Source organism: Rutidosis leptorrhynchoides, chromosome 2 (genome assembly GCF_046630445.1).
Source record: "Rutidosis leptorrhynchoides isolate AG116_Rl617_1_P2 chromosome 2, CSIRO_AGI_Rlap_v1, whole genome shotgun sequence".
Lineage (NCBI taxonomy): Eukaryota > Viridiplantae > Streptophyta > Magnoliopsida > Asterales > Asteraceae > Rutidosis > Rutidosis leptorrhynchoides.
Window position 1 is genome coordinate 10,828,967 of NC_092334.1, and position 12,552 is coordinate 10,841,518.

The window sequence follows — 12,552 nt, forward strand, 5'->3', positions numbered from 1 at the left end:
CCTGATTATACAAGATGGATCCCACATCTAGTTCAAATTCCTCGAATTCTGACAGCTATTCCGATATGAAATTCAACCTGAGCTCCGAAAGCAGCGTAATCGGAATGGATCAACCAATTAGCCATCATCTATTCTGGATGAATTGGGGATGAGTTCGTAATCTACTTAACCATTGGAGACAAGAAGAAGGTGATCCCTTCCATCCACCACATTCACCTCTTGGCGAAGAACCTGAAGCAGTTACCAGCGAACCTGTTCGAAACACCCTTTTCTCTCTCATTTCCAGAGTATCTCACGATTATATACTATTCCAAATTCTGAATCTTATTCATCCACTCGTCCAAACCGACAATCATCCCGGTGTAATAGAAGAAGTCAACGAGCTTCACGCTCACGTGACGGCTTTGGAGAATATGGTGCAAGGATTACAAACACCATCAACAACACCAGTACCGCTAACAACATCCACATCGGAAGCCTCAATACTACAAACACCAGTAGCATCACCTACCACCACCAACAACCACATCCGCATCCCACACCTCAATATCACATCTAAAATCTGTACTTCGAGCATCAACATCATACGCACCATAGGTACCAAGGAGTACCAACAACAACAAACGATGAAGTATCGATTCATCACTTCATTGAAGAAATATTCTGCAGAGAATATGTAATTTCTAAAATTTTTTAGAGATTACTTATTCTAGTTATAACCATAAACCAGAAGAGTAGATGGATAGAGATGATAGAGGAAACCCTGACAAGAATGGTGTGTGATCTAAAAGCTAGACTAGTTATACAAGCGCCACCAGAAGTACCACCAGCATCACCATTAGTATCACCAACACTAGTAACACCTGTAGCACCACAAGCTCCACCAACTCCATAACTACCGACGATATCGACACCACAATCACCGAGGAGTATATTGGAATAATGAGTTATGAAGTATTAACTCATTATTTCCAAAGAATTTATATATTATATATATGAATTTTGGAAACCATAATATATTTTTCGTACTAAGCTATTAAGTATGAATTGAAAAAGGGTAGATACTACTCGGTTAATTCATATTACTAATATGCTATGATGTACATCCTTCATTAACTACAATCTCTATTTCAAACCAATGAATTCCATTTCATAATTAAACCGAGTGTATTATTCAACTACATGTTTGATTTTACACTCCCATTTTCGATATACTCGAAACTTTCCAGAAAACATCATTCGTACTTTGCGGAATTCACAAGTATTTCATGAGCATCAACATCCTTCACCAAGGAATATCAATAAGAATAAATAATGATGTATTAATTACATTAGTGAAATACTCCGCAAAGATTATGTAATCTCTAAAGTTTTAGGGATTATTCATTTCTAGTTCTAACCATAAACCAAATGAGATTAATATAATATTAACTCATTAAATCCATATTACATCTGAAGAAAATATACATACATATATTTTCATAAAGATTGTAATAAAAATTCTTTTGTACAAAATATTACTTGTGAAATTTTATTTTAACGGGTAGGTAATACCCGAGAAATACTTAAGTTCACATTAATATATTACACTGTACATTTTCAATATTGTTTCGACAATCGTTAATTATACTCTCTCCTTTCATAGCAATATACATCATTTCACAAAAATCAAGACAACCATTTTTCATACCAATTCAATTACATATTCTGATTTTGACAGATCAAAATCCAATTCAAGATTTAAGAAGTGTCATCAATCTTAAATTCCTACATCCTTCGAAACCATACTTTGAATTCAAAATGTTATTCATAAAACCAAGGAGAATATTATTCGTATCTTTCATAATTCACGATGATTTCACCTCCACCATCATATACTAACGGATACAACATGCATTCAAATACTCCAATTCAAAATTCTTGAAAGCACCTCAGATTGAAAATCAACGAATCGGACTCGTTATATATGAGAATGCGGATGAAGCAGCCAAAACTGTTGATGGTCTTAATAGTCAAAAGTTGATTATAAAGAAAAGTATGTTAGAAAAGAAATTTGGAACTGAAAAATGGATTGAGCAAACTATGAAGGAGGCTGTTGACAAATCACAAGGACTAAACCCGTAACTAAAGAATTTAGATAATTCAGTTTCTGATGGAAATCTCAGAAGATATGCAATCTCTTTATTTATTCTAAATCCTTGCGGAAGAATTTTCTTCATCATCCTTTGATTTTAATTTTTTTTTTAAATTCTAAGATATCATCGTATCTTCCATTATAAATATCCTCAATATTTCTGAAAAATACCTCCATAACTATTCTTGTCTGAAATTAATTATCTCTTCGCGTTATCTGTATTACATCATAACGGAAAATGTTTTAGTTTTAAAATTTTTGTAACATTCGAATTTAAATTCTTGATATTTAGAGTAGTGTTGGAATGAAAGCATGAGTTAGTATAATATAATGATGCCCGATCAACGTGATTATATTGCAGTAAGTCATGCCGAAGTTCTAATGGCACATGATGAAGGTAGTACTTGATCAACATTACCGTCACCATGTACCATGTTACGTGACTCTTTTATTTTACTTAACATCTGAATATACCAAGAATGTATTTTCTTGATAGTTCTATACTTTCAGTGATTCTAGCAGTTTGCTAATATAATCGTGCCATTACATTTTTCTTTCTGCGTATAACACTGGTTATGCTCATTTAAAATCCTATCTATCGTATTTCCGGAGAAATCTTTATCATTTCATTTTTATTTCTCAATAGTGAGAAATTATCTATTTATTGAAATTGCGCTTATCGTAAAATGGAACCCGGCCCATTTTGGGTACTCGAAATACTCCATTCATCGATCTTATCGTTTTCTTTGATAATGATTATACTAATAATCGAATTTTTTTAAAGAATTCAAGTTATATCATATTTCGTGATATGAAAATATCCTCGTTTTCGTTATCAACTTTCCTTATCCGAATTTCGGGACGAAATTTCTTTTAACGGGTAGGTACTGTCATGACCCAGAAATTTCGGTCAAATTTAAACTCTGATAACTCCGACAAGATAAGCAAATTGATGTGTTGCATTAAAATATTTTTTCATACATTTAATTAACCATTGGACTTTACCCTACGATTCACGAACAACCTATAATTTAAAACTCGAACCCATCATGATTTATATATGATTTTACTTTCTTAAATGAAAATGTTTTATGATATAATAATTTCTATTATTATAACATCTAAATAAAATGATTTTGAATATAATTAGTTCTAGAAAACTAAATTTTATAATATTTATATATGAAATGATAAAAATTTACTTTTTTTAAAGAAAAAGTAAAGATTTTATTATATATGAAAATTGATACAAATTTACAGTCAGAAAGATCGTTCAAAACGACATTTACAACTACGAAAACGATAAAATGAGGTCACAACGAAGTGATATATGCCCCCCGTTGTCGTAGGAAAATGCGGTGGTCCGTTCATTATCATTTAAGAGGAGATTTGACTTGAGAAAACAAGCTGAGATGGAACGAAATACAGTGTTGGCAATTCAACGACAAATCATCCCGAACCAACCCAATTTCTCTCCTCCAAAACGACTACTCCGGGAGTGAGGAAAAAAACCTACAGGGGGTATATCTGTTAGCCAATGCCGGATCTCCTAGTTTGTAAGTTAATCGAATCATACCCACGCAGATTTGCGATCCAAGGATCCCATTCTATGTTTGAACCCTTAATTCTATTGGAGAACCATTTGAAGCTTTTAATTTGTATTTCTTTAAACACCATAGCGCTCGTGGTTTTCGCTTTAGAAAAAGTGGTAGCATTCCTGCTATTCCATATCATGTAACCGGTTACCCACTCCGTGGCTTGCCATAGTTGTTTGCCCATTGCAGAGTTAAAAGAGTAGCCATTCCCCAAAAAAGATTCATTGATGCTCATGTTAGTAAATGGGCCCAGATTTCACCAGTCGAAAATGCGTTTCCAAATGTCTAGGGCAAAGTTACATAAGATGATAGAATGTTCTACTGTCTCAAGTCCATCGTCACATACGGGACACCGAACCGTCCCTAAATCCATTTCACGCTTATCCAATTCTACCTTAGTAGGTAACCGTTTCCATCTAGCTCGCCATATAAACAGCTCGACCTTGAGAGGGACAAGATTATTACGAAGAGTCTTTGCATCCGAAGTTTGATTAGGCAGCTCCGCCCTAATCAGAATGTCTGTGAGCCTGCTCACCGAAAACGAACCGTCATTGCTCCATGCCCATGCCCATTCTTCAAGACCTGATCTACACGGGACAAAACTAGATAGACTGCTAGTAAGATTGGTGAGGTCACCGCTCAATCTCCCTGAGATATTGCGTGACCAACACCAAGATGTATGAGTATCATTACCCTCTCATCGGACACGGTCACGGATGGTAGCGTTTTTGTTTGTTTCAAGCCGATATAATCTATTAAATTTATCTTTTAGTAACTCATCACCCAACCATCTTTCTTCCCAAAAACTAGTGCTTGAATCGTCTACAATTCTTTTTTTTAATAAAAATTTACTATTAAACGATGCTATTTCAAATTAAAAATTTTACGTATTAAGTCATTTTATTTTTATGATATAATTTTTGTAATTTTTTTAAGAAACGAAGTTAAATTAAAAATGTACAATTTGTAAAGCACAACGTACAACAACGTGTAGCTTAAATAGTTAAATTTAAATTAATTCATTTACTATTCATTGAATAGTAAATGAAACGAAATTAATTCATTTACTATTCACATGAAAACGATATGATTGAAATTATTAATTATAAGTTACATAAAATACCCCTGAAGTATTTTAAAAATACGACTTTTTAAAAATTTACGATTCATATTAGATTCTAAATTTATTATTATATTTTATTTCAATATTATTATATTATTATATTTATTATATTATAATATTTAAATTAATATTATATTATAAATCTTTGTCCAGTCAAAAACTAGGAAAACACATATTACGCTTATAAACTTTATAAACGAACCTTTTTACAACTAAATTTATAAAGCTTATGACCAAAACAGATATATGTATATATATATATATATATATATATATATATATATATATATATATATATATATATATATATATATATATATATATATATATATATATATATATATATATATATATATATATATATATATATATATATTCAAATATAAAAAGTGGAATTTTTATTCATATTTTTACCCGTCAATTATTAGCAACAGAGTACGAAATGCCGGTCCGTGAAAACTGTCGGCAGATATTATTGAATTCTAATTCACACGTTTTTATTTTCATATTATTATATTATTATTATATTGTTACTTTATTATAGTATTATATTATTATATTCTATTTCAATATTATTATATTATTATATTTACTTATATGTACTAAGTTCCTGTTCTAGTTGAAATCACACATATCACATATAGATCATATATTACTCCGTAAATAACTATATTATTGTTATTATTATTATAATTATTATTCTTAATATTATTATTCTTAATCTTATTATTAATTAGTAGTATTAGTATTATGGTTACAAAATATACATAAAATACTACGACGAGGTTATGTTCAAGTGATTTCAAAATGGGTTTTTCAAATGGTTTAAAGCTAAGGAATTCATGGGTATTAAATAAGGAGGTTATGGGTATTGATCGGGGGTATTGTTCGTGAATCAAGGTCAACCTTGCATTTATCATTTCCGTTGCGTCTGCATACTTTTCCTGCAATATTGAACCACAATATTGATACTTGAGTTTTCATAGCTCCCTTTATATATATATTTTTGGGCTAAGAATACATGCATATTTTATAACTGTTTTACAAAATGGACACAAGTACTAAAAACATATTCTACGTTGAGTTGCACCACTTTGCATATTTTTCCCTAATAGCTTGGTAACTAATATTTACATGTTGTAAGAGCATGTAACTGCGAATCCTATTGATAGATCTATCGGGTTTGACAACCCTAACCGGGCTAGTCGCTCTAGTATCGTAAACGGTTGCATAGTACTTCATTTTTATTACACTTGGTACAGTGTAGGGAGATTTCATAATAAAGGGACTATGCCACATTAATTGTTAAGTATGGTTACCGAAGCGCTCAACAACTTATAGAATACTTTTATACACTTGCGAGTGTACGGATATTTTTGGAAACTGAAATCTTGTGGTCTATTACTATTACGAAAATGATTGATTATGATAAACTATGAACTCACCAACCTTTTTGGTTGACACTTTTAAGCATGTTTATTCTCAGGTATATAGAAGCTTCCGTTGTTTAACTGCTATGTGCATGGAGTCTTACATGGCATATTTTTCAAGGAAACTTTGCATTCATACATTAATATGTATTATATTTTGACTGTTTAGTCAACTGATGTATTATTATGAACTATCATTTATTGGGATTGTCTATATGTAGAAATCACCATAGGTCGAAAACATTTATGTACATGCTTTAAAAATGTATACTGATTTAAAAACTTTCTTATATAGAAAGCGCGTCTTTTGAAATGAATGCAATGTTTGTAAAATGTATCATATAGAGGGCAAACCTCGCAATGGGACCGATGAATGATGTGCTGCGTCAATAGAGATTTTGACGGGTCGTCATACCACAACACATACACAAACTATATGGTTAACCATAAACGCGTCATGGTGCTACCGGCTCCGTGGTTCACACCATACGAAATGCTATGACGCTATCGGCTCTGTGGTTCATATCACTACGCATTTGAATCATATTCTTTTATAGTGCTACCGGCTCCGTGGTTCACTTTGGTGTTACTGGCTCCGTGGTTCACACCTCATTTTATAGTGCTACCAGCTCCGTGGTTCACACTTTGATGCTACCGGCTTCGTGGTTCACATCACAACTCGAGTCATACTCTTTTATTGTGCTACCAGCTCCGTGGTTCACACTTTAACGACTTGTGCTATAGTGCTACCGGCTCCGTGGTTCGCACTACAACACACGTACCATGATGTTACCGGCTCCGTGGTTCACATCATAGCACACTCGCACATACTATGGCACTACCGGCTCCGTGGTTCATTCCATAGCACACAAATAAGTACACTATATACCTACATGCATAATTATTCCACTCACCTTAACGCCTTCGGTGAATGTTTTATGCTTCCGCAAGCTTCAAGGCAAAGTACCTAATACAATAAGTACCCAATCAACACACAAACTAGTTGGACTAAACACCATCCATTCACTCATGTGCATTTAATGACTTAAATGCATTAAATACCCCATTTTCACCAAAACCGTCCATTTAAGGTCAAGACCATCACATATCACTAAAAGCTAGTGACTAAGGTCCAACAACACTAACTAATACACAATTAGGGTATTTCATACCCATCTTTCCCAACTAGGTTAATTATTACCCATTTAACCCTTTTAAAGTCACACACCCATTTCGGATCATCCACTAGCCCCATTAATACCCATTTGCTTAATAACTAGGTGTACTAGTAATTAACTAACCAATTATGACTCATAAGTCCATTTAACATTTCCAAAACCCTAGGTTAGTCATCCTTGGGTCCTCCTGACCCAATCTTACCCAAGAACACCCAAAATCACCAAATATGGGTTTTATATTCATCACTAACCCAAACCCTAACCCTTAAACAAATTAAAATAGGGAAATTAAAGTTAGCGCTTACCACCACAATCACAACGTAGCTAGTGATTAGATGAACAACTTTAACACACGCGGTTTGACCCGAAATCAACTTCTTTTCCTTGATTTGAGCTTTCTTTCTCTCAAAGGGTTTCTCACTCTAGAAATTGAATTTGGAAGAGATGATGTGGTTGGTGATAAAGTTAAGAGTGTTTCAACCACCATCCAATCTGGCCTCTAATGCCCTAACTCCTTCCCATATGATAAGACAAGAATACCCTTCATTAAACTTTAATTTAAAAAGCAGGAATCTGCCAACAGCAGCAGTGCGCGGCGCGCACACATACCCTTGCGCGGTGCGCACAAGGATCTGGACAGAATCAGACCTCTGTTTAATTACACAATGCAACCTACACTTCAAGTGCCCTATTTACACGTCTGTACAATAAAATATTCGGGTCTTACAATAAATGCATATAAACCATGTAATTAAAGAGCTCTCGCAGTTCTCACCCTTTTTATGGTTCTCGTTTGAACCTGCCCCTATTATATATATATATATATATATATATATATATATATATATATATATATATATATATATATATATATATATATATTACACGAGTTTAGAAATGGGACAAATGCAATTAATCAATCTAGCGTTCTCACCCTTATTCACACTTATTTAGTCTTTAAACAAACAACTTAGTAATATCATTGTGTTATAAAGAAATTAGGTAAAATGTGAGTGTTAAGAAACCATGTTGTTTATTTGAGTCAGCTGGCTTACTCATGTGCCTAGTTGGAGACTCTTAATTCTACAAAAGAAGGATGTTGATGTTGATGTTGGTGTTGGTGTGCGAATCGAGTTAAACAAGAAAAGAAAGAATTCGTTGGAGCTATAAGGCGCGCCGCGTCTAGCCTTGGCACGACGTGGCCTAATACATGGACGAGGTACATGGTTAAAGAAAAAGTCTGTTTTAGAAATACACGTTAAGGCGCGCCACATCCTAATATTGTGCGACACAGCCTATACCTGACGGGAACGAAAGTTCCAGAACGCGTTTTCTTGCTCCCAAAGTTGTTTCCTTGTTGTTTTATGCCTATAAATACATCCTATTGTAACTCTAACATGTATCCACAAAAATTATCAATAAAAAAACTCTCTTTGGTGGCCGAGGATTAAAGTAATCATTCGTGATTACATATAACCTCCTTAAATTCTCTTGTCTTTATCGTTTTTGCTAGTTTCTTCATATACATCAACTTTTCCGTTTATTGTAAGTGGGTTTGATAACCTTGGGTTATCAAGTATTGTTAGGGCTCACATGCTTTATTCCTAACAAGTGGTATCAAGAGCTTCAGTTTCACGGGAACAATGGCGGAAAAGAGTGATGTGAAGATTGATAAGTTTGATGGGAATGATTTTAGCTTTTGGAAGATGCAAATTCTATAAAGGCCCGTCCTAATCTACCTGGACGAACGCTTCAATAGCTGGTCCTATTGCGAGGTGATTCGAATGATAGCAACACCCAAATGGGTTTGAGTTTGGTTTGTAGTCGACTAAGGTCAATCGACTGGTTCGTGGTTTTAAAAGTCGATGGTTGTTTCGTTTAAGAGATAGAGATGAGAGAGGGATATTGGTGAGGGTAGTGATTCGATGGTGGTGGTTTATTGATCGTGAGTGTTCAACTAGTAATCAGGACCGAATAGAAGTAGTAGGTTATTCAAGGTGTTTTGGTTTTGTATTAAACTGAAAAACCGAAAGAATGGTGATTGTGTGGGTTTGGGTTTAGATGAAGGTGGTTAAATGGTCGTGATGAAAGCTTGACAAGAAAAGAAAAAGAAACAGAAAGGAAATGCAAGAGTGGTGGTGTTTGCATGAGGAAGGTGGTGGTGATTGTAGATGATTGTAATGGTTCACGGTAGTGGTGTGGGTTCAAAGATGGTGATGGAGATTCCATGATTATAGATATAGATATATAGTTATATGATTCATATATATGTATGTAAAGAAAAGAGTTTATGATAGTTTTGGTTATTTGGTGGTTTAATGGTTTTAAAGATTTTGGTTTGCAAAGAAATAAAACAAGGGAGGTGATTGTTTAAGAACTAAGAGAGACAAGAGAGATGTGGGATTCTGTGTTGTTAGTATCTTACAATATGCATATAGTTGCATATATATAATATTGTTGTTGAAAAGTTAAACACAGTATATCACTGAATCTTACAATTTTTAGAACGTGTTTTCGCTCAATATTTAGATATGCAATATATAAATATAATATTGATAGTGCAGAGAAAAGAAACAAAACAGTTAAGCAGTCTCATTCTTGAACTCTTCTACCGACAGTTTTCATGGACTGTAATATCGTACTCCTTTGTTACTCAGTGGCGGATAAAAAGTACTCGAAAAAAAATCCCAAATTTTTACATTAATTATATTTATTTATTTTAGTCATTATGGTATAAAATTTGATTATTAACTATTAAATAAAAATTACATCACTGTCCGTGCTCGATTCTGGGTAAAATATAAAAAGTGCTAAAATTTAATAACTAGATCCTAAATACATTTTTAGTAAGACTAAAATTTATAGAACTCATTTTCGGATCACCGTTTATTTTAAAATCACATAAGTTCATTTTTAACTTGATTAATAACTATCAAGATGACAAACGAGTGCTACGAGCGTTTATTAAATAAATTCTAAATCATATATATATATATATATATATATATATATATATATATATATATATATATATATATATATATATATATATATATATATATATATATATATTTATAGAAATATCATATATTATTTTTATTTACACAACTGAATTAAATCATATAAGTTTCTATTTCAAATTTATATATATATATATATATATATATATATATATATATATATATATATATATATATATATTAATTTGAAATAGAAACTTATATGATTTAATTCAGTTGTGTAAATAAAAATAATATATGATATTTCTATATATATATATATATATATATATATATATATATATATATATATATATATATATATATATATTTATTTATTTATTTATTTAATTACAGATAGTGGTTCGTGAATCATCGGGAATAGTCGAAGATCAAATGAATATATGAAACAGTTCAAAATTTTTTGAGATTGGACCTATCAAACTTTGCTTATTGTGTCAAAAACATTAAATCGTATCGAGAGTTTGGTTTAAAATTAGTCGAAATTTTCCTGGTCGTCGCAAATTGAAGATATGCTCTATAAAAAAAAGCTTTACCAACTGTTGAAGGGTGTTAAACCGAAAGAGATGACTCAAGGCGAGTGAGAGTCGTTGGATAGGCAAGCCCTAGGAGTTGTTCGACTTTCTCTGGCCAAGAACGTTGCTTACAACATCGTGGGTGAAACCACAACGGCGGGTGTACTTGCGGCTTTATCTAACAAGTATGAAAAGTCATCAACTTTGAATAACTTTTTCCTTGATTCGGTAATTGGTGAATGCTAGGATGATGGAGGTTTCCTCGGCGTATTATCATGTTAACGAATTTAATTCGATTTTAACTCGTTTGAAGTCGGTGAATATTAAATTTGATGATGAGCTTGAGACATTGTTTTTGCTATCTTCATTGCCCGATAGTTAGGCCAGTATGGTTACGGCAGTTAGTGGTGTGACGACCCAGAAATTTCCGACCAAATTTAAACTTAATCTTTATATGATTTCGACATGATAAACAAAGATCGTAATGTTGAGTCTAAAAATTTTTGAACCGTTCTCATGAATTCATTTACTCTTCGACTAGATTCCGACGATTCACGAACAATTGTGTGTAAATAAATATGTATATGTATATATATATATATATATATATATATATATATATATATATATATATATATATGAAATATATAATTAATTGATGATAACATGTATATTGTTATATATTAAAGTGTATAATGTTCAATATATGTTATTATATAATATGTAACCAATAAGTATTACATAAATAATAATATATAAGATTTATAAATTTAATTTAATTACAAAGTTAAAATATAGTTGTTATAGTAATATTATTACTTGCATTATTATTATTAATACTAATATCAATATTAGTATTATTATTACTGATATAATTATAATTAATAAAATTCTAATAACTTTAGGGTTACCAAAATAAAGATTTTTAAATATAAAAATTATTATAAGAATAAGTGAAATTAAAAATTAGTTATGATTTAAATAAATTATTAGTATTATTATTTTCAAAAATTATCATTTTATTAAATATCAGTAATATTGATATCACTCTTATTTTTAGTAATATTTTGATTATTATTATTATTATTATTATTATTATTATTATTATTATTATTATTATTATTATTATTATTATTATTATTATTATTATTATTATTATTTCTGTTATTATCATTATTAGTGTTTTTTTATATATTATTAACTGTATTCTTCTTAACTTATTTATATTATATAAAATATATATAAAATGCGTATGATATGTTACGGATCGACTTCAAATACAATAATTCAGATAGAAACAAAATCAGTTAGGCATCCTTTTCAATTTCATTTTTTTTTCTTATATTCCCTATCTGATTGTTTAATCCCGTCGATCCCATATCTTCTCTATAAAACAACCAAAAAAATCGATTCAGGTTTACACATGAATTATTCAATTACACTCTTTAATTATATTCTGCTGTTAGAATGATTTTTAAAATAAAAAAAAACTATGCAGCAACTGTTACCCTGCCACGATAGCTTTTAATTCAAAGACCAAATTTCGAATTATCATCA